The sequence below is a fragment of the Chiroxiphia lanceolata genome, chromosome 3 (assembly GCF_009829145.1).
Source record: "Chiroxiphia lanceolata isolate bChiLan1 chromosome 3, bChiLan1.pri, whole genome shotgun sequence".
NCBI classification, from domain to species: Eukaryota; Metazoa; Chordata; class Aves; order Passeriformes; family Pipridae; genus Chiroxiphia; species Chiroxiphia lanceolata.
Window position 1 is genome coordinate 26555658 of NC_045639.1, and position 24231 is coordinate 26579888.

A 24231-nucleotide genomic window follows, 5' to 3' on the forward strand; every position below is an offset into this window, starting at 1 on the left:
ATGTTTTCAAATATATGTATATTTATGTTTTGATAGACATTATTAGTGTGTGGTGCTAAAATTGCATACAGTTGTGTAGCAGTTGGTGGTAGATTTCAGTAGCCCTGTGTGAGTCCAAAGAATATATTAAAATCAAGATTCTGTTGTTTGTTGTCAGTTTAACAAACTTTTAGTTTGTTTTTGTGAAGAGTCCTATAAGCACTCCTTCTTACAGTTCTTATCAGACTTTATTGTTGCACAAAGCCTTAATTTAAGTATGCTCTTGATCAAGAAATGTTCTTAGTTTGTGTCATGGTTTAACCCCAGCCAGCAACCAAGCCCCACACAACTGCTTGCTCACTCCCTTGCTCACCATCAGGATTAGGAAGAGAATCAGAAGGGTAAAAGCTGGAAAACTCATGGGATAAAGACAGTTTAGTAGGGAAAGCAAAAACCATGCACATGAGCAAAGCAAAAGAAGGAATTTCACTGTTTCCCAGGGACAGCAGGTATTCATTCATCCATCCCCAGGAGAGCAGAGCCCCATCATGTGTTACTTGGGAAGACAAAACACCATCAGTCCAAAGGTCCCCACTTCCTCCTTCTTCCCCATACTTTATATACTCAGCATGATGTCATATGGTCTAGAATATCCCTTTCATCAGTTTGGGTCACCTGTCCTGGCTGTGTCTCCTCCCAGCCTCACGGGCACCCCCAGTCTCCTCACCAGCGTGGCAGTACAAAAAGCAGAAAAGGCCTTGGCTCTGTGTGAGCCCTGCTCAGCAATAACAAAAACATCCCTCTGTTATCAACCCTGTGTTTCGCACAAGTCCAAAACACAGCCCCATACCAGCCACTGCGAAGAAAACTAACTCTACCTCAGCCAAAATCAGCACAGTTTGGAATAGGTATGTAATGAATACTAGGAACTGGTAAACAATAGCAAGGAATTTTTAGAAAGTGTTGAATGAGAACTTTAGAAATCCTTATTGTCCTTGTAGCTACTTTTACAGTTACTTTATCCAGTTTTTCAAGACAAAGACATTGACCCCATTGTGAAACTGAATGCTAAAGTATTGATTTTTTTTCTATACATTGCTTGTATATTGAACATATAGTCAACCTAATTATTATATAACCATACTTTCTACAGAATCAGAGGTGATAAACCTTAACTCTGTGTGTCTATATGTAAGAGCGTAGACAAAATATACATCAGTCTAAAATTTAGCAAATGCAGTTTGAATGACTTGTAGACAGTATCAGTCTATTTTACAATGTAAACACCAGGGTCTTAAACTCACCGCTGGGCCAAGCTAAAAAGGTAATGTCTGATTGTGATATTACTGCAAAACAAATGGTAGCATGCTACTCTGCTTGAAAACATAATGGCTTTATACTATAACCTTTAACCCTGAAATGATGCTTGAGTGGACCTTAACTCTAAAGTGAACATGCCTGAGTAAATAAAACTGTGGTTTCACATAACAGAGAGATACATTTTTTAGATCCTTTGCTGATTATATTGTGTGAAGGTCAATCTTCTGCCCCATTTCTGAAAGTCGGGTCAGAATAGAGATTTTAGGGTCACTTCTTCAAGTATCTAAGCCATTACAATGCACTAATAGGCCCTGATAGCTCATTTTATAAGTTCTTAGCATTAAGCTGGACATTGTTTGGACTCATTTCAAATCCTGCATGTACCCTGCAGGGTTAATTAACATCTTTTTAAATGGATGTCTTTTGGTTATTTTGAATTAAACTACTTTGGTTTAGTTTGTCACTGTTTACGATCTTTTACCGTGTGTAAAGATATAGAAATTTTATATTCACTTAAGATCTGTATATTGTTTTGAAATTGAAGTGATTAATTTTTTTTTCCTGATTTGAACACTTCAAGAGTACAGCATCAAACATGCAATGGTAAACAAGTTGAATACCAGTACAGAGTGGTTTGGAGTGAAAATTTTAGTTATACATTCCAACTGTATTTTGCATGCTGAAATTTCAGGTTATTGTCTCCTACTTTGTGTAAAATGCCTTTCTAGGTTACTTATGTAATTGCTATGAATCTTCTATAAAGAATGTTGATCTTAATTAATAACAATTTAATTGGAATGATGAAGCAAACATTAGCACATTTCAGTTTTCTACTGAGGTAAACAGAAACCTATCAGAAAGGATATAGTGAATTCAAATTGAAATAACTGTTTTTTGAGAACGTTTAAGGACAACAGATTTGAAAATAGTACAGAATGGATGAGATCGAGACAGGAAAACCACAAAATATCACCTCAAATGAGAAATATGTTGACCTCAAAACCAGAATGAACTCCCTCCTTCCCATATTGCGTACTTTTGTGAAAAAATTATTTTTAATAAATGAAAACTAAAACAAGTAGTATGTTTTCAAAGAAGAGGAATAGGATTAACATTTGAAATTGTACAAGTAATCTTTCCCTCAAGACCATGCTTCAAATTTAACATGTATTTGTTTCAGAGAAAATGTCTTTCATAGTGGGTCAGTCTTGACATCACCTCTCCCAACCTTCTGTCTGGACTAGTGTAAAATCTTAATTGTGCTGCTAACAGTAGCTCTCTGGTATGTAGGGGTTCAGGGTGCAGATTGAATTTGTGCCACTCATCAGCAGGTACATTAATTACTCCGTGCATCTGGAATGTTCCGTCGCAGTGTGGTTCCTTTTAGATCTCATGAGAAAGTAAGTGTTTAGAAAGGTAGTTGGTATATATTTGCTCAGTACTGTAAATTCATAGAGCTATTGTGTCATAGATTGACCACTGTGAGGACTTCTTGGTTTGTGGTTGACATGACAGAGTAGTGCTGGAGGTAAATTGTTATGTCAGGTGTGTCTGTCATATTTATGATCTTTTCTAATTTTTTCATGTAGGCTGTGTATCACTTTATTCCTTTGTTCCGCCATTTCTTATACCTACAATCACTCATCACAGTGTTTCTGCTGCACTTCTATCTGCTTTGCTATTCTGCTTTCATTCCTTTGGTCTAAAAGGAATTCAGACTTACCACACATATGAGAAAATTTCTTACTTGAGTAAGAGCCATGTTCAGAAACAGTGTAATATAGGAATTCAAAAGACATGTACCCACTGTATGTAAGGAGACTTAGTTCCAGAGTAGTGCTTTCTCTGTATAGGTAAATCCTAAGACTCAACACTGCAAGAGTGGATGGCTGCAGTAGGCTTTGTGTCAAACTTTTGAATGTTCAGAAATAGTTGCTAATTTCACAGGTTCTGATCATTGTGTGGTTTCATTCATAAGTAAAGGCGCAATAGTTAGAGAATTCACCAGTAAAAGAATTTTCTTTCTAAATGTCACACCGCAGACCTGGCTGTGTTCATTTTGGTTGACATGCCATCCATGAGCTTTAGAAAAAACAACAGCAGAAATACAACTACTTTCATGTGCATACAGCATTGTTTGAGGGAATTTTATTCAAGAGTCTCTTCATTGCTCTATTTCCTCTACTCTCTCCTAGTGTTCTTCCTGCTACAATAAATCATAGTCTAACTTCCCTTACCCCTTTTTGCAGAAGTCATGGCTGAGAGTTAGGAAATGTATCAGCTCTGTAGTTACCTTAAGAAGGAGAAAGCAGTGATGTTCAGACCAGCTTATCCATAAAGGTAAAAGTACATATTTAGAGTAAGAGGTTTTGGGTTTTGTTGTTTTGTTTGTTTTTTTTTTTCATAATGAATGTGGATGAAGACAGGTGAGGACTATATATGTGAAACTAGAGTCTGTACTTTGTCTTGTCATGGTTTTAAAGTTTGTTAGCTAAGCACATTCTAAAAGAAAATAGGAAAGCAACCTCCAGAACTTCTTAGTGCTTCTCTACTCAGTTACGTTCAGCTTTGAGATAATTCACTTCTGATCTGTTGAGAAACATGTCTAAGTTAAGGTGCTTGTAAATGGTAAGCTAGACACTTATTGGTATCGTACCACTGTATGCTATGGTGATTTATCAGGTTTTGCTGCTTAAAGGAGGTAGCCGTGTTCTATCTCTCGTGTCACTCCTAATAAATGATCATCTACACCCATTACTTTGCCTTATTTTGGCATTTGATACCAAGATGGATCAGCTGATTGATCTAATAGAAAAACTCTTTCACCTTGAAAACGAGTGTTGTGTTTGGTTTGTTTTTTTTCCCAGATTAACAAACCTATCTCACACTCTGTATATCCTCATTATCACAAGATCTGACACAAACAAGGGCACTGTTTATGTTCAGAGGACAGTTGTAGAATTAGTTAGACTGAAGTAGGTGAAGTCTGAAAGCACATCTGTAATAGATGTCTGCTCTGGAACAGAGTTTTCTGATATATTTTAAACTGGATACTACCTCAGTTAACAAGATGAAAATGAGCCAACTTCTCATCTTGTTAGAAAGAAGTTATTGATCTCCTTTAGGTTTTTGGGTCTAACAGTGTATAAAAGGGCACTAAAACATATTTTTATTTGTCATTATGAGAGGAAAATGTAGCTGTGAGTAAATAAAGGAAGCAAGTTTGTCTGGTAAGAATAAAATTGTATTTTTATATGGTCACTTTGCAGAGTAAGACTGCAGATTAATTTCTTCCAAAGCAAGAAAATTAATAGGTCAAGAGGGGAACAGCTAGCTTCCTGAAAAGACTGAGATCAGAGCATGTAGGCCTCTACAAAAGTCTTTTACTGTTCCCTGTACTCCCCATCTTAATATTCAAGGAACAAGAGCTAAGAAAATACTATGTACGCATGTTCAGTATTTTTCAAAATGAGAATCTTGGCTGTTGCACTTTTAGGGCACAATGAACGCTGATTGCCTAAAATATTATTTTAATAATTCAACCTTTTAACTTGAGGTTTAGGGCAGTGTTTTGAAACCATTACATTCCTTTTCATTTGTTGTATAACCTAAAATGGATAAACTAATTTATGCTTTTGGCAGATGTAGATTAAGGTATACTTTGTGTCTGAGATGAGGTATGGGACAGTAAGTTTAAATCTCTGATTATTTGAAATTATTATACTTATAAATCCCTGAAAGTATGTCTTTAAAATAATGAAAAAAAAAAGGAATTTTAGCCATTGCTACTCTACCAAATGCCTCATAGATACCTTCAAAAAATCACCCTCTTTACATGTAAACTCTGTCTTTTAGCATGATCGTGCAATGAACATTCAAGAAAGAGCAGTTCAGAACTGATTAAACATTTGTAGTCTTTCTTTCCTGTTTCCCCCCACAGAATCATAGTTTGGAAAATGCAGAGTTGTGGACTCTTGACATTTCTATATTTAACTGCTCTTAATTTCCCTATCATTTTCACACTCGTGTTTCTTTATTTCCATTTTCTGCTTTTCTCAGACTTTTATTGTGGTCTGTCTTTCCTGTTTCTGGACAGTGGAGGGGAAGGCTCGAGGTGCATTGCACTGGTAGTTACTTTGGTGTTAGGAAGTCTTCTCATTATACCAAAAGCTCAGTGTTTGCATCCATTCCTGAAGTGCTGTAGGTAATCATTATCCCATGTGTTTCAATTTTTACACCACCCAAATAGGGCTTGGAGGGTCTCCACTTCTCTCAGGTGTGTGAGCCTTGGCAGTGTTCTCTTTGTTGATTCTGGACAAAGGTGTGACGAAATTGCAAACTTCTGAGTCATGTACTAATGTTTGTTTGCTGGATTTCAGAAGAAGCTGTTTATTTTAGTAGGCAATTTTCATGTGTGAGGAGGTGAAATGTTGAGAAGGCAGCCCCTCATCAGTGGACAAACAATTCCTAAGAATTTAGCTAATGGCCCCCCTTCAGTGCAGAGAATAGATGGCAACAATTGTACTTCCAGACTAAACCAAAAACTACTTGTTTGGCTGCTAGGTGTTAATGCAAATTTGTTCTTCAGCTCATTCAACCCTAGGGCTCCATCCTTTGATTTAATTAAATGTAATTGGTTACATTGCTCCTCCCAGGCCCCTGAGGTGTTTTTGTTTATTGCTCACTCTTTGCAATAATGCTTCAATTCAAGGCACAAAATGCTCGATAAATAAGAGCTCTTTATCCTGTGTTGGATTTGCAGGGAGATTATTCCCCTCAAATAGTTTGGTTTTACTGTTAAAAGTGAATGACTAGCGAAATAAACTCATTGGGTGGCAAACCTAGCATATCCAGAAGCAAGGAAATAAGAAGGGTAAATTAGATGAGATTAGAACAAGAAATGAAGCTGTAATGTTAAATTAGTAAGGGATTGCAACTGGTGTTGTAAGAGCCATTGACACTTTTAAATGATGCTTCACTTAATAGGATTGCTATTGAATAGGATTGCTATTGGTGCACTAATATATTTTGAGAATTACTCTTTCAAAGTTTATTATTAAATCGCTTGAGTATTTTTAATAATGTACGGTAATGTTTTAAATAACATGCATTATGTAGCAACAATTAACCTCAGGAAAATATTCAGCATGTTTTTCTAATTGAAAATAATATCTTATGTGATCTGAATGATTACATTATTCCATTTTGGATTTTTAAAACTACAATATTTAAATGCTTTATTTAAAGGGAAGTCCTATTTACATTCTGTTATCTGCATGTGAGTGCCTATGCAATGTATCTCATTATTTAGAGATGTAAATAGACCTAATAATTTATATTGTGAAAGTCTCTCTGCTACTGTCCTAAAGATAACTTCAAAAATTTTATATTTATCTTTACATTTATCAGCATTTAAGCACTCTTGCATCTGAGTGGTCTTTTTTTTCCTCCCCACAGTGTTCAGAGAAAAAACATCTTATCATCCATAGTGCTTCTGTCTTTATTCAGGCTTTGCTTTCTCCCTTGAGAACAGATGTGTGGGACATGGTTTATTAGTGCACCTGGCTCTTTAGGCATTAGCATCACAGAATCACTCAGAGAAGCTGGTGTAAAAGAATCAAACTCTGTAATAGTTTGAGTTTCATTTCACAAGCATTTTAAGCCCATCTTAAGTGCCTGTGCTACTGAAGATAAGGCCACCCTTCCTGTCCTTCCCTCCAGACTCTCATTTTCGTTCTGCTTTGTCACAGAGCTTGGGCAGTAAAAGAATATGAACAGGAAGCAAAGAGGCAGGACTAAAAGTTTACATCAAGGGGAATGGCAGAACTGAACACTTTGATCAGTACTGCTGATGGAATCTCACATCTTCCTTTCTTTGGCTGAGTGTTTCACGCTCTCACTCATATCTTGTCTTGTGATGAGGCCACTCAAGGAGTTCTTTCTAGAGAGCTGGGGAGTGAACCTGCCCCCACAATCAGAAGGAATTGTTCCTTCTCATGGCACTGGGTGTTTCAGTGATACTTGTAAGAAAATGTCCTTTTTTTAATGATACATTAAATTTCCAATGTGCAAAGTTATTTTATTCTTGAGCACAGTATGTATTGGTATGGCAAAACCATCAGCTAGTGCTAGGAACTCCATGGAGACAAAATGGAGAGCTGATTGTTAACAGTTGCTGAATCAAACAAATTGCCCTCAGCATCCTGTAACTAGCAGGGCTACATTAGGTGAGGGTCAGGTGAATTCACAGCAATGTCATTGGGAAACAATAAACGCAGATGAGAGCAGATTTCAGGGAAAATTCTGTTGTCAAAGGCCTGGGAAAATGAATGTTAAATATTTAGCAAACTAACCAAAGGCTAACCTAAAACAAAACATGTCTGTTCTTAATTTCATAATCTGACTGTGAAATAATATTTTGTGTTGGAAAAGTTGTCTGAAGTCATGGCAAACAGCTGCTACTGTTACAGAAATTGTAAAGCTGCTACAAAATTAATGTTTTTCTGGAAACACTGGAAAAAAATAGAGATATGTTGAGTAACAGATGTATTCTAGCCATACTAAGATGATAACACACACCTTTCTGACAGACTATGACGAAGTTCTGTGAGACAAGATAATCTATTTCTCTCCTTTGTTATTCAAGCCTACTTTTGTGGGTATTTTACTTGGATTTGAAAATATTTACATGTATTTCTTTTATTTAAATATCACCAGAAGGTCATTTCAAAAGATGTTGTTTCTCATTGTCCACATAGTTTACATCCACTTAAGTAAAAAAAGTAAGTTTCATAGTCAAAAGACTCTATTTAAAGTTATCACAATGTAATAAGATGCCTCTTGTATATTATATAAGACCTGCTTTCACTAGGTGAAGTGTATTTGTATTAATAAAATAATATAGAAAAAATCATTATGTGAATAGAAGGCCCTATTCAGAAAAGGTCTTCAAATTTCTATGTGGGGTCAAAACACTTTCAAAACTATGAAATGGAACATAAGTAATGTTCCTATTCTTGAGCTGTTATAGACAGAAATAAAATTCTTAGAAATATAACTGTACTTATAACCCACAGCCAAATAATGGCATTCATTCAGCAAAGAAAAAGAATGAATTTCTATTCAAGCCATGGCTAATCTGTACAGCCCCAAGAGCCTGGTACTAGGGCATTGTAAAATGACATGAACCTACCAAAAAGAAAAATGGATAGGCTTTTTTCTCCTCAGAATTTCTGGTGAATATGTCTTCATTAAAAAGAAATGACTACTTATTATTTCAGTAAAAATCATAAATGCTATTTATTGTTTTATTATCCAGCCCATATTCAAAACAAATAGAACATTTAACATGAATTGTTGTATCTTCAGGATATTAGGATTTTTTTTTAAATTTGAGTCAGAAACATGGATGTAGATGCCCAGTGAATAGTTAAAATTGTCATCAAATTGAGGTAAGATACTCACCTATCCACATGAGTTAATGTTTTGCATTCAGTGCTTTTCACTGAGTCCAGTTATATGTAAATAAATGTAAATAAATATATGTAAATAAGTAAACCATGTGAAGACTGCGTCAAGAAGCATGATTACTGCTGCTTTTTAGACATGACATGTATGTTCTTCTCATTTTGAAAGTTGAGTTTTAACAGCTTTATTAAAAATATCTACTACTGTGGGGGTGTACTGACTTCTGACTTGTCCCCCCACCATCCTCCTTCTGAGGATGTATCTCCTTTGGCCTTCAACAAAGCGTGTGTCTCCAACAACATAGTCTTTCATGTGTCTCCTCCATTTCTCCTTCTCCAGTGGCTGCCACTCTTTCTTAAAAGTTGTCTTAGCAGAAGTGCTGTGTGTGTGCTCCTTCACTTTAATTTTTTTTTAGGGGCAGTGGGGTGCTCCCAGCGGCTTCAGAGGTAGCTCTAATTGCCTGGCATTGAACAGTTTATGGCCTTATCCCACACAGTTCTTTCCTAGAGCCCCTCGTTACCAGACCCGATGTTCAGCACTGTTGCAGTACAGTGAGCATAGTGGGCTTTCCAACTCTTCTAAGGAAATGGAGGGGAGAAGAATTTTTTAAGAATCACTGTGCATCATCTACCTATTTTAATAGTTGCATCACAGGATCGTGTTACAAAAACTGGTACAGTGAAAATAGTTTGAAAAAGATCTGTTATTGGGACAAGCACTTGTGTAATTGCCATGTTTTTCATTTTTATGTGTTTGCACATTTTACAGAACAGCTGCATGTGCATTAGACTTGTGTTGATCTCTTGATATAATCATTATGAGGCTGATGTTCAATTTTTACCTTAACAAGTTGGATTAAGTTTTTGTATCTGAAGAGGGAAATGCAAATCTGGATAAAAGAACACAGGACTGTGTCAAAGACAGTATTGTGGGCAGGATTAGTTAGAAAGTACATACAACTTTTTTCCATATTATTGTGAAAAATTTTAGTGCGCTGAGAGTGCTGTACAACACAGACATTAACTGACAAACGTGAATCACAGAAGGTTGGAAGGGACCTTGAAGATCATCTAGTTCCAGCCCTCTGCCATGGGCAAGGACACCTTTCACTAGACCAGGTTGCTCAGAGTTGCTCTGTTGTGTAGAAGCTCTGCGTAAGTTTGTAGTAGCCTGGTGACTTGTCAGTCAAAACATATGGATTAATATCACATTGTGAAATATAACATCAGAAATATAACTAGCATGAACTCACAAATGAAGAATGGAAGGGGGTGTTGGAACACAGTTGAGTTTGTGCTGGAATATTAATTGCAGATTTCCTGAGTTGCAAGTATTTTGCTGTGGGCTTTGTTTTTTAGCTATAACATTGCATTAGTGGGAATTCACATACTGTGGTGATGAGCGTAGTATAATATAAGGATTAGATAGGAGCTGAAATAGAGCCAACTGCTGGGCTCTGTTGATACAAGTTTGCCAGCAATTGCTGTTCCTATACTACTCAGTTGTAGGCCTGGATTTTCAATAGAAGTGCCAAACAATTGGAGTTTTGTACATCAGCGGGGAAGCAAGTTTGTTGAACTCTTCATATAAGTCATATATTTCCCACTCCCACCTTCCTGTGTTCTGGAGAAATTCAACTTTTATCTTGCTTTCTTCTTCTGGGTTTGAAGATTTAGTCTGTCATTGGAAGAGCTATTTTTCTAGCATCGTCTTTTGTGAATATTCCCACCATTCCCTCCTTGTGAAGGAAGAAGGGGTTGTTTTTACTCTCCGAGGTCCTGCTTTTTGGAGGTGTACTTGGAAATATTCCTATTCTAATATCTTTAACAAAGTATATTAATTTGTTATGGACGATGCTGTTGCCAACAGGAAGATGGTATTTCTTACTCTACTAACACAGTCTGTTAGAAAATACTGCCTGATACTTCAGATTGGGTTGCCACTGCATATCTGCTGTGTCCTTTGCTTGGCCTAGGAATGTTTCCAGGAATGTCCTGTATCATATGTGTGCTTCTGGACCATCTTGGTTTATTACAAAAGCTCTGTTTCCCCAGGCAAGAGTCTGTTTTATCAAATGAAAGTATTTGTCACATAAAGGCAGAGGGAGTTTCTTTTGAAGTCTTTGGAATGGGACGTATTACTTCTTGAATTGTATGACAATAGACCCTAGATTTATTGTGCCAGATGGCAAATGCCAGCCTCATTTTGACTGTTCCATCTACTGCTTATTTTGTTTTTCTCATTGTTTTTGCATGCACAGAGTGTAAACCATTGGGATTTGGAAATAGATGGGCTCTACCAGTATATGATTCAAAGAGTTAACTTGCTCTTCATATGACAAAACAAAAATGCTATATTTGGTGCTAATAAATCATATTCTTCAGTAATTTACTTAAGTAACTCACTCATTTGCAGACTGATCCATTGTTATGGGAGCTAGTTTTCTATTTCTTGAAAGTCTGGTTAATAATTGTAATATTTTTATGAAATAATGAAGTTGGTAGAGAAATGCAAAGTATTTAAAACATGAAAGAAATCAATTAAGAATATTAGCTAAATTTTATTTTCTCCTTAACCCTATAAGGAGATCAGATCAGTCCTATAAGGTCTGTCAGTTTTGTTTAATTCATTTGGTTAGGTCTCTCTGTTCATATAAAACTAAACCCAATGCAAGCAGTGTCACTGCTCCTTTCACACTTCTCCTTGGTGCTCCTTTCAGCATCTTAATTCCACAATAAAATTTTTTAAAGTATTAATTATATTCTTTAGGTCAAAAGAACTGGAAAGTTCTGTATGTAATGTTGATGTTGTTGCCATTGCTATGTTAGAAGATCAACATTGCTCTTAATAAATTCTTTGTAAATGTAAACATCATTAAGTCTTTTGAACAACTAAACATCAGCTAATGAATTTACATAAACACTGCTAATGAACACTTAGTTATTATTTTGCATCTCTGCAATTTAGTGACAGATTTTCAAGGCAATAGTCAATTTTGTAATCTTAATTTTATAAAACCACTAGTATTTTTTTGTCCCCCTCAACTGTTTAATATGTAAATTAGGTATTCTCAAGCTTAATGTTATTCATTTTTATAAAACAAATACATCATTAATCTGATTAAGTTCTTGGATGAGAGTGCTGTCCTCAGATCATTGTGGATCATTTATTGTTGGGCATACATCCAAAAAAATAGATTCAAGCATGGCACTTACAGTCTAGGTTTAGCAGAACTGTTGAAACCCTTAAATGGCATTTTTAGAAGAATGGAAAAGCAGTGCTTACTTGTAATGGCAAGCATTATGCAAAACTTAGCAACACTTCTTATCCTTAACTGCAGCTCACTGATAATAATTCAGAGCTTAGAAATGATGCTGTTCTTTGATGCATTTTAAGAGCATAATATAATAAAGTGAGCTTAGCGCATCCTAAATCCTGTCGTTATTAAAGTGTGTTGGTCACCACAGGACGTGTTGTGCTGGCAGCACCAACCCCCCTACAGCTGCAGAACCCTTTTTTCTGGACCCTGAAGTTGGCTGTAGCTTTCGTGTCTTCTTGAACACCCACAAGAAACAGTTAACAAGAGTACAAATTTTGTGCATATGTATGTGAGAATATGTGTAGCAAAACTGACAACTTTTCAGCTGTAGTGAATTCATGACTACTCGGTATTTTCTGATCACTGCTATTAGAACTACATTGTTCAATGTCGGATCAGGTTGTAATGCTCTTTAAAATTTCTAGGTGGTTGGGTTCTTCTGTTTTCCTAATGTGAAGTCTATTAAAAAGAGCGCCATTTATGTGTGCTCTAATAGCTCTGGCAGAGGCATGAAATCTGATTGCATTCAGCAGTAGTTTTGCAACTTCATGGGATTCCAAGCGCGGCTTTAAAGAGAATAAATTTAGAAAGTAATAATTGGTGATGTTGTTACACGAGAAGAAATACACTTTAAAAGTTTTTAGGTGAATTTGTTTCAACAGAATAACAGTTATAATGGTGAATAAGTGGATGAAACTCTGAAAACAGAATGGTTTGGTGGATAAAAAATGAAAAAATGTTCAGTCACTCTTCTGTTTCCACACTGAAAACAAAACTTTCCATGTTCTGCAAGGGATATACAGCAAAACTAGGTTTATATAGACTTGAAGCAAGATCATTAAGTGAAGAGCTACCATTTACATTTTTATGTGAGGGACACAGGAGACCAGGTTTCAAGTGGAGACAAGGTTCCATATTTATTTAAAATATTCAGGAGTAATGATATACAGGAAAAATTGTAATAATCTTGCAGGGTACAGGCCTAAGGATCATACCCGTTTTCTAAAATGAGACAACCATAACACGTTAATTTTGTGGCTGTGTAAAATTGCAGACATTCAAAATGCCAACAAAATTCACCCAGTTTGGGATACATACACTTGGAAATAGTATCTGTATATTAGAATAGCTACATCTTCCTTAAAAATAAAAGAATTAAATGTGCTTTCTGTAATGCTTGTACTTTTTTTAAATTAAAAATACTAAAATTTCCTTTTTAGTTCTCTGTAATGAAAGGATTGACTAATGAAGCCACTTACAAGTTTTTATAGCTAAATATATCTTCCAAATGGTTAATCTTCTAAGAATGGGTTCAGGGACATTTAACATTTCAATTTGCTCCATTTTGTCTTTGAGACTATTTTAAAACTAGGACTAGAGCTTATAATATTTTAAGCACTATTATGATATTAAATATTTCTCACTGATGTAGGTGCAGTACTGCACATAATTCAATGTCACAGTGTCACTGTAGATTAAAAGGATATTCTGACCCAGGGTGAGTGTTTTATAAAATTTTATTCTTAGACTAAAATATTTATTATTTTAGGCATATCAAATACATTTTTTCCATTGTCATCTTTGAGAAAATGTCAGTTTAGCACAGATAAATACACATATTAGATTTTAAGATAGAAATAGATGACTTTTAGATGGGTGAACCAAAAATATATGATTGGAAGGAATATGAAGTAATAAAAAGATTAATTAATAGCATGAGTAGTTCTTAGATCTCTGGTAAAGCCTATGGATTTTTACCTGCAAATCTCGGTTTTGTGACTGAAAGATTTTTTTATTCTCTACAAAAATGGAAAACAAAAGCTTTTGGTTTCTGTGGCATTACATCCCCAGTTTGGTATAGTACCATGTCCTCTTCTGTATGAACCATCTTCCACTTGAGCAGTGACTGGTTGAAGCAGGTTTCTTGTGTTCCCACACGGTCAAAGGAAGCCTCAAGGCTTGTCCCATTGGTACCGACTGAAACAGCAGCAAATGAGTTCCTTTTCCCGTGGTAGAAAGGGGTGACAGCAGCAAAGTTACACCTGCTACATTTATACCCTTCTTGGGTTGTTTTGAAGAGTTCATACCTCTGGTAAGTAAGGTCTTTTGAGAACTGTGAACCAGTTGAGGCTCTTCAGATGTTCCATTTTCTGACTGTGTTTATTTTTAGTCAGCTATCACTTACTGACTGTGCTCAAAGCATCCCTTTAAAACTTGCGCTGTGATCTGAGGATGGCTGGCTACCACCGAAAGGTTTGAGCCCACTTCCTTCCTTTTAACATTTCTCATGCTTTTTTGCCTTCTCTAATTATATAGATCTGTGGAGGTCTATTGAGCAGCTCTTGGCTTAGCACCACTTGTTTCTGCCTGTTAATGACTTTCAATGTGAGATTTTTTACAGGCTGTGTTATCTTGCCTTTTTTCCCCCTCTTACTGACTAGATTCAGAGTTATGTAGAACCCTCTGTTCAAGAAGAAAATATGAAATCTTCCCCAAAACTTCTGGTGAAAGCCTTTTGACATTCATTAGGGCTCCAAATGTCCCCCCAAACTGTTTTATCTATTAAACTCTCAATTGGAAGACTGCCCGAGTTATTAATAGATTTGCACTTATATAGAATTGCCACAACATTAGTCATTAAAACCCAAGGGACATCTTAAAGTTCACAGGTTTAAAACTACAATATGTTGATTTCTAATACTTTCTTATAAACTGAATGTGAAAAGGAAATGCTTAAAATAATAGCAAATTTTTAAGCATGTAGGTGTGGTCTTTTTCCGATTATGTTATTCAGCAGTATTGAAGAAGAACAATTTAACATTTTCCTGGAGTGAGGTCCTTAGTTTGGGAATTTAATTGTAGGTTTTCCGTTAAACTGTTACACGTGTAACAATTCTGTACATCTCTTGGTTTGTACTTTAACAGGTTTAGTCACCACACTTGAAAGGCCTTGTCTTTACACTGAGGTCAGATAAGAAGAAAAGGTTGCTCATGCACATCAGGCTATGACACTGCTGTGACAGTGAACAATGAAACTTGCTAGCTTGCTGTTCAGTTTACTTCCTAGAGCCTGTATTTGCTTTACAATAATATTTTCTCAGATGCATAAAACAATTTTGCCATAAAATAATTTTGTAATGGCTAATCTCCAGCATAGCCTCCCAGATTATGCAAATGACAGCAAAATTATTACTTTGTGAATTTTGTATACACAGTAAAATTACAGACACAAATTTTCTTCTTTAAAAGAACAAAACGATGTTTAAACCAATATAAGGCATATAGCATGGACTGCAGAATGATATTCAGTTATTTTTTGTGGGTCAGAAGGAGTTTTTTTTTCTAAAAAGCTATGTCTGTTTCTGTAAAATTATAAAAGAAATGCATGTTTGATTCTGGTATTATAGTTCTCCAATAACTGTCTTATCAGTTTTAGATGCTATGGCCTACATCTAACTTTTTATAAAAAATCTAGGTTTCTCTGCAGCTGTATGTTAGAAATCTAATTAAAGAAACCAGCTTTTAGGCCATATCTTGTCTAATAACTAAGTTTTACAGACAGAATGTGCTCATTCAGAGCCTCCATTGCATTTCAAAACTACCAGTAGTTAGTACTTGGAAAACTATGTTTGTAATTTTTTTTGGCTACATCTTAAAAACTTCTTTTTTCCTTATCGTAGCAGTGACTTCCTGCCCAGTAATAAATAAAAGCCTGTTGTAATCCTGGCCTGTGAATAGCTGGAGGTTCAGCATTCTTTCCTTTTCTGTGTCAGGTTCTCTGTCCCCTCCACTGTAGAGCATTTTGTTTAATAAGAGGTAATGAATGGTGAATTGTTGATCTTCTGCAATGCCCCACTGGATCTTTCCGTTCAGATCTCCACCTTGCTAGAACTGAAGTCCAACGCTTAACGTTTTGTTAAGTTTAAGGACTATATTTATGTAAGGCTAGACAATATCTTGAAGGTGAATGTGCTTGAAGAGTGTTTTGATGGAAATAAAAAATCTTACCTTGTTTCTGTATGTATCTTACATAGATTTTTTAATGTCTTACCTATCTATTTTTATATATATATATGTACACTGTGAATTGAACATCACACTTGTGTTAAAAAGCTGCATTATTTCAGTCCTGTCCTCAAGATTTTTAGTTATTACTGAGGAAGATGTGATTTAAGTATTACAAAAAATAATTTGCTTCTATTTTACTCTATAAGAATGACTTCACAAAATATAAACCATTTTAATATGAAAAATTTCATCATATTTGGAAAAACTTTAACTGGTTTTCACTGGGAAGATCTAGGTGAATGCTTACTATAATTTTAAATTGGTCAGAATTTCAACCCTAATGAAGCAGATGCAGTTTGGACATTTATTTTCACAAATTGTTTTCCCATTTCTCAACCTGTTATACTGCAAGAGCTTCACTGGGTCAAGTGTCAGTGCTTCCAAGCCTGCCCTTGTTCATAACAACTGAAGACAGCTCTATTTCTCTGTGACAATGAAGCACATAGTTTTCAGGATAAAACTTGCACAAGCTTGAAATGAAGCATTTGTGCTGCATGGTTCTTTAACAATGGAAGAAGCTAATATTAAGAGAAATGATTGTTCAGTGTGTACCAGTGTCAGCTTTTGCAATCACCTATCAGCAGTGACCAAGGACAAGAAATCACACGCCCATGAAAGACACAAGAAGGAAAACAGAAAAAAACCAACCCAAACCCCAAAGTAAGAAAACAGCAATGTGATGTAAACTGGAAAGTGGAAATAAAACTTAAAAATTAGATTTAAGTTCTACGACATCCAAGTGTAGAGATCTATACTACTTCATTATGCAATAAACCTCCTGTTAGTCTAGGCCACACTGGATTCAGATGGTTCATTTTCCAATTTCATCTGTTTTATGGTTTCATCCCAGTCTTGATGTCAAATACAGGAAGTATGAGGCTGCACAGGTATTGCCAGATGATCTGCTAATCTGATTTTTGTTTCAGTAGAGTTAGTTTGCAGGTGGATCAGCTCCCGATCCTAACTTGCTGAACGGTTGCTTGGGAAATGTTGAAATATGCCATGAGAAGGAAAGAACATGGCCTGTTTCAAGAGCAGGCCATGCTTAGCTTTAAATTAAGTACAAATAAAGTTTTGAATCTCCATTCTAATTGTGGAAAATTCAATAGAAAACAATTAGTTAGAACCTGAAAATTTTGAGCAGAATGCAGTTTGTATTGTTACTTGTTCTTTAGATGTGTATTTACTGCTTTAACTATAAATCTTTAGAAGTTTTACTATTTTTTTTTAAAGCAGATAAACTCAAAAAACTCAGTATTTAGGTTTTTCATGTACTTCATCTCTGCACAAAATTTTCTGAAGTATTTCTATCACTGGGATAAAAATCGTTTGGTTGCAGCAGTATACTTAATGCTTATGTAACTTACTTGGTCATAGTATTTTGACTATTTTTTTGATGGTGGATCAGCAGTTTTCTTCCTCTCAGAATGTTCTTGAATCCATAATCTGTTAGTGGCTATCATTATGAAGCCTTTTTTTTTGTGGAAGAAAGAAATAAGCTACTCCACTTTTTCAGGCTTATACATTTATGAACAGCTGAATACTTAATAAGTTGCTGTTGCAGAAGGTGTATCTTCTGAGCACCTTTTTCCTCAGTCCTTCTTCTATTTGCAGATACACAGCAATTTGTGCTAGAAGATGTTCTTTCATGAGTTGATGCAATTTACTAATACAATAGGAAAAGGTACAGACTTCTGCAAATTCAATAAATTAACTAAAGGAGACTGTGGCCAGCAGAAGGGTAGGGAGCAAAGGGAAGGATGGACCTTCTCTCTTTGGTGGTATGTTATTATATCAGGTCATTGAATCAGACCACTGTGATTATTGTCAATTCAGAATACTTAGTTTGTGGTATATTGCAGTATTCTGAATGTTTCCTGTACTGTCTTCTCCCAAAGATCAGGTATCCTACCCTTCCTATCTATTGCGACTAAGTGGCACAAAACCTATGAATAAGTCTCATGAATAACTATGAAATGTATTGCAGTTACTTCGAAGTAAATAATAGTCCTAAGTTATAGTTAGAAAACTAATTGAGAGGATTCCAACCACTGCGTTTTATGGAAAAGCGTATGAAATTTTTTTATCGAAAAAATGAAATTATACCATATTTTATTTGAAAATTCAATTTTACATCTTTAAAATGTGTTACTGTTTATTACTGAAAGTATCCACAAACATTCCTTGCCTCTACATATAGGAAGGGGCTAGGAAAGGGTCATAAAGTTTTACTTAACATTACACTGGTAGCAAGTGAAGGACTAAGTTTTCAGTTGTTCAATATACCATATTCATATCAACATTTCTCTTGCCTGCAGAGGATCAAAATTTCCTCTGAAGTGCTGAAGACCATCAGGAGTAGCTATTCTTGCTTGTCTTACACAAGTCAGAGAATTTGGCTGAAGTTTCAAACCAGTGATAACTCATGATGCTATGGTCAAACAAATTTGACTTTGTCAGAGGCTAAGTTAGCATGACTCAGGTGATGTTAGGTAACTGACTGTGATGCAGGAATTTGATTGAGAGTTTGAGCCCTTAATCTTCATGAATTACATAACATCTTGATGTATTGGCATATAGCTTTTAGAAAGATGCATAATTTTTATTTAGACTCAGATGGATAATGAACTATCTTGCCATACAAATCTTTAAATTATCTAATTAATATGAGCATCTTATTTCTAATCTGAAGTTTTCTAGCTTTCTGTTTTCCCTTTGGATTTTTTATTACTTTGTTTCTGGTTTACAGACTGTTTTAGCTTTTTGCGATTTCATAGGCCTGCTTTAACCACTAATAATTTTATATTTTTATGAGATATTTAAATAGGAATAGATGCCATTGCAAACCTTTTCTGTCATACTGTTTCTGTTTACACTTCGCATTTGAAATTTAGCTTAACGTTCCACTGTACAATATATAATCATTAATCTTTTCATTATTATTATTATTCATATAGTTTCGAAGCTAAGATTTTTACTAAGTCTCACAGTACTTTGCATTACAACAGCAGAGGTTCCTCTTGTGGCTGAACTTTAATTAAGAAGAACAAGAAAAGTTATATTCAGGTTGATTAACAAGTCCTTCTGCTAATTGTTCTCATTTTCCAGAAAACAAGCAGCTAACAGCTTTGGTTTTATTTTTCTTTTAAAAATATATTTGTAAATACAGTATTTGATTTGTCTTTTCCATTTTCTCACTGAAAGAAGTAAGGGATGTGTAAAATGAAACAAGAACTATCCTTACCTCCACCCACAAAACCCCCACTCTTATAGAAAAAGAGAAGGCAGAATGATCTCAGAATTTCATCAAAATCTGAAAAATGTACCTTCTTTTACTCTAAGAAAAGTCAGTACAATATTTTTTTTTGACAAAATATATTCCTAATTTTTTTTTCTTGATTGAAGAACATCCAAAGGGAAGACAGTGAGTAACACAGTAGATTCTTTTTTTACTATGTTCTGTTAGGTGAGCTGTTATTCTTGCCAGCAATAAGTATTGATAATACCTGATGTGAAGATTAGTCCCAGACTGTGGAATAAACCTAATGAAGGAATTTAGTTTTCTTTGTTTATCTGTTGCAAATTTGTTCGTTAATTTGTAGTCTGAAATTTGGTGGAAGTGAAGTCATAATGTACTTGGAGACCTGGAGTGAGGTAAGAGTATGCTGTAGAGAGAAGCACACAATGTACACTGTGCTTTTAACTATGTAATATTTAAATAGATTTCATAAAACTTTTCTTTAAATGCCTAAGGGAAAATTCTCTCTTACCATGCTTTGATGATAGCTATAACCTGCTGTGAATGGGGATTTTTTGGGGGTTGGGGTTTTTGATGTTTTTTTTGTTTTGTTTTTATTTCATTTTCATGGCAGTCCTAGCAAAAGGCATATACTGAATGAATTAATATTTGGGCTTAACAGCTGTTCTCTGAGCAGAACAATATTTGTAGTTTTCTTACTAGTTTTATTAGAAAACAGGTTTTACATAAGTTAATTTCCCTTTACAGAGATACTTCAGCATACTGTGTACTAATTTCTTACCCCTAAAAAGTTCTCTGCGTTTTATTGGTCATAAAACATTTTTAACTAAGAGGAAAAAAATGTGAGTAATGATGGTTTTAAAGAAAATATCAGACTCTGTGATAGCCAAGGATGTGTTCAAGTGGCATGAATACTTCAGTTCCAGATGGGTCAGCTTTAGGGGTCAAGTTGTGAAGAGAAAGCCATCACACACACTTCATCAACACCGTGGAATGAGAGACCAGTGCATTTACTGAGCAATGGATTTCCAGTGAGCGTATAAACTAATTGGTGGATGAACATGCCCCAGGAGCAATGATTTTAAGGTCATAGCAGGCTCAGTGAATTGTGCTGACTTACACTGTGTCTCAGTGATAGCTGATCTTACCAATGAGCAGTTTAGAGGCATTCAAGCCTGAACTCTTTTCCATGTGCCTTGAATAGCATGTCAGCGGTCACTGTTTCTGACATCCTTTATATTTGTCCAGTCAGCTTTAAATCTTTAGGTTGGGCTTCAGCGTACTCAGGAAAGAAAGGAGAGAAGCGATTATTTTCAGTCATTGAGTTCTGAAGATCTTAGTGTTAATTATGCCAAACACGGTTCGTTCATCAACAAACTAGAAATGTTAGAGAGAGAAGAGAGAGGGAACTGATATTTTTGGTGATCAAAAGTATTCCAGTCATAACTTTCTGTTGCTTAGCTGTTACTTATTTCTTCCCAATAGTTCTGTATTCCCTATTAAAATATTAATTGAGTAAATACTGATTTTTATTTGACATGTGAAATTCACAAGCTGAAAAATTGCTGTAACATTATTTAAGAAATTAAATAGTGGACATATCAGTCATATATCCCTTCCCTGCTAGTGGCACATTGCTTCTCATGAGAAAGATTTTCTTTTGTTTTGGATAAATGTTTACTCATTCTTTGTCTGCTATGAGTGCAAAACAGAACCATGCAGAGGTCCTTTTAAATTTGCAATCAATTAAAGAATGCTACAGTAGCTCTAATTCTCCTTTTTTGGAGGGGAGAGGAAAAGCTATTTTGTTTTATGATTGTCAAGGCTTTGCTGAGAGTGTTTTCTTTAATCCTAATAGTAATTAAATAGTTTAAAAACAACTGTGTTAATTTTTAGATAAAATTCAGCAGAGGGTCTATTCAACATTGTCTATGAGCATGGACACATGTGCAGTGATCCTTGTAAAGTTAAAAAAATTGAGTCTTAACATAGTTTTGGCCTTAACACTTAAAATCTAATAATGATAACACTCATAAAATAATTTTTAACATCAACTTTTAGGAGCATTTAAGTACAATCATTTAAGTACTGGTGTATATGTTTATACCTATATGTGTTTGTGTGAATTAGATAGCATGTGCATTCCTTGAGAATGTGAACTGAAAATAATTAAATAATTAAAATCTTTTGCTACTTATTTTTGAAGCAAACACTATCTTCTGTAGTGTGTAAGTATATGTGATTCTTCATCTAGGAAGCAACTAGTAATCAGGTATTTGTAGTAATTATTTTTAAGACAGAAAACAGCTTGATTCCATCGTTTGATGTAAATAGTATGATTTGTGTAAAGGAAATGGCTTGCTATGACCTTCCTATACAACCTTTGTTTTCCTCAGTCCTCCCTTTAGAGAGTAAGGAAGTGACCACAGACATTCCTACCCGTACCAGTTAGAACAAGCAATGGGACTGGCTGATAGTTTGTACACATGATTAAAACTTCAGAAAACAGACATGCTTGGCATTTACAAAAATATCTGCGTGCAAATTTCTTCACACTTTTATGCAACTCTATACCTTTGTAGAGCTTTGTGCTGTTGAATGGAACTCCAAATTTACAGGATTCAAGTTTTGTTCAACAAGTTACAGAACTTTTTAAGTAGATTATATGTTTAGCAAACAGAGACCTTGAATATTCTTTACAGTTCTCCTTGCTGGATTAACAGAAAACAATCAGAGTTAGAATCAAATATGGAATTAGTTTATAACCTTGCTATGTGTATTAAAGGAAGCAATATTGTAATTAAAATGCAGATAAGCATTGTGGAAATCTCACATAACTGTAATAGAATGTCCTCATCATATGATTTTGCTTCATTATACTCTATTACTTTATCCTCTTGCTGTGTCTCTGCAGCTGCTTTGTTGGGGGATATCAATATTCAATTAGAAAAATTAAGTAATCAAATCAAATTTCTTTTGTGTTTTCTACAATGACATTTGAAATAAATACTGTTTCTGAGCAGAACCAGAACACAACTGCTTCAATAACTCATAAGACAAATTGCAGATTTTGGCTATTATGACAGTTCTCTGGTGTTTTGAGAACACATTAAAATATTAGTGATTATGCAGAAGTCTTAAAATGTTAAGAACATTTTAATGTTCTTTTAATGTTAGCTGACAAAACCAGGAGAATTATGGCTAACAATCTCTTCCTTATTCTTAACTATTCAACTAAATAATACCCAAATGCCCCTATTTGACAAAATGTACTTTTCTGTATGTTGTTGTATATTATATACTATTTTAGCTTTTGGTTTTGTAGTGCTACTGTCTCTCTTGGTGTGAGACAAAACCAGCACCTGTATGGTGTATGACTTTTCTGTGTAGTGATGATGGGAAAGATTTTCAAATCATTGTGAGATCACCAAACTTCATAATATCTGTGCTCAGAAATGAGGAAAAACAGTGCTAATAGAATTAGCATAAAAACAGCCAAAGTATGAATACTGAAAATGGGAGAAGACTAAATTATGAGGAAGAAATTTATCAGCAAATAGAAGTTAAAAATCCCAGATGATAACTGAAAACCAGTGCCACCATTACAAATTGGACTCTGAGGTTGTGGTGTTCAGCAATTGGTGAGTCACTTACAAATTTATCAAGTGTAAAAAGTACAGAACTAATGGTTGGGTTTTTTTCTGTGTGCTAGCTGGCATTGGGTAGAATAACTCAATGGCAAAGTAGAACTTGAAAGATGGAGAGACCTTAGAGTTTGGTGTTAGAGAAGTTCAGATGAGTTTGCAGATGGAGGTACTGACAGAGAAATTTGGAGAAGACTTCAAAGAATATTGGCAACAAGAATATAAAGGATTCTATGGAAATCTCTAAAAAAGAACCTGGTAATGAAATGAGAAATGAAGAATACTTCACTATGGGGAAGAGCTTTTTTTGTAGAGGTTCTTATGAACTAAAAAGAGAGAGACATGACCTATAGTACAAAAGTCTATGAGAGATTGAAAAGTGAAAATTAAGAAAAAATTACTTTCAATGTAAGCAAAAGAAAGTTACTGGCATATTGATAAATGCTGTCTGTACCTGTAGTATGGAAATTACTGGAAAGAGGGGATTGATAAGGAAGCAAAAGGAGTTTGAATAGGATAAGCAGAGTAACTTGAGCCAAAAAAGATGGGTGGAGTTGTAGCCAGAAATGGGGCAAATGGAGTAGTATGGTAGGGCACATAGCAAGAACAGTAATTTCCTCCTCTTTTTTCTGCTTTTTATTTATGTATTTCTTTCCCTCTTTGCTCATAGTTGCCAATAGTTAGATCAGTTTCTAGCTTCGATGTGTATTTAAAAGATGGTTCTGTTTTCTTGCTATGTTATTTCCTTTCCAAATTTGGTATTTGTTTAATTTTGGTGGTTATCATTTGAAGTATCTTATGATCAGTTTGCAAAGGTTTTTGTGTTATTTCAGAGAGTACACTGTGAGAGTGGACATGTTCACAGTGTTTTCAATAGTGAATAGAATTCCCCAGTGAACATGTGCTGCCATTTTGGAAGGAGTTACGTGCAATCACAGAAAATATTACAGCAAGTAAATAGATGACCTCTCAGAGCCTGAGAGGTATCCATCTCCAGGGGTATATTAGAAAATAGAAGGAGATATTAAAAATTGTTGTCTTCATGTAGTGAACTGATAATGTTAGAATTCTGATAAATCTTTATTTTTATTATATTAAGAACTCTTCTGTCCAAAAATGTTAATAGAATTGAAAAACAACATTTACTGAAAGATGAAGACCAACTTAAGATAGAA

General features: G+C 35.0%; 1 protein-coding gene and 1 long non-coding RNA gene across 2 annotated transcripts in view; both read left to right on the plus strand.

The window, feature by feature from the left end:
• The window catches only part of CAMKMT (calmodulin-lysine N-methyltransferase), a 214784-nt gene that overhangs the window by 29137 nt on the left and 161416 nt on the right, over window positions 1-24231 (plus strand). The window lies entirely within an intron of this gene.
• On the plus strand, window positions 648-21028 carry LOC116784275. Its single transcript, XR_004356013.1, has 3 exons — window positions 648-876; window positions 4862-4867; window positions 21018-21028. It is a non-coding gene; the product is annotated as an uncharacterized LOC116784275 (long non-coding RNA).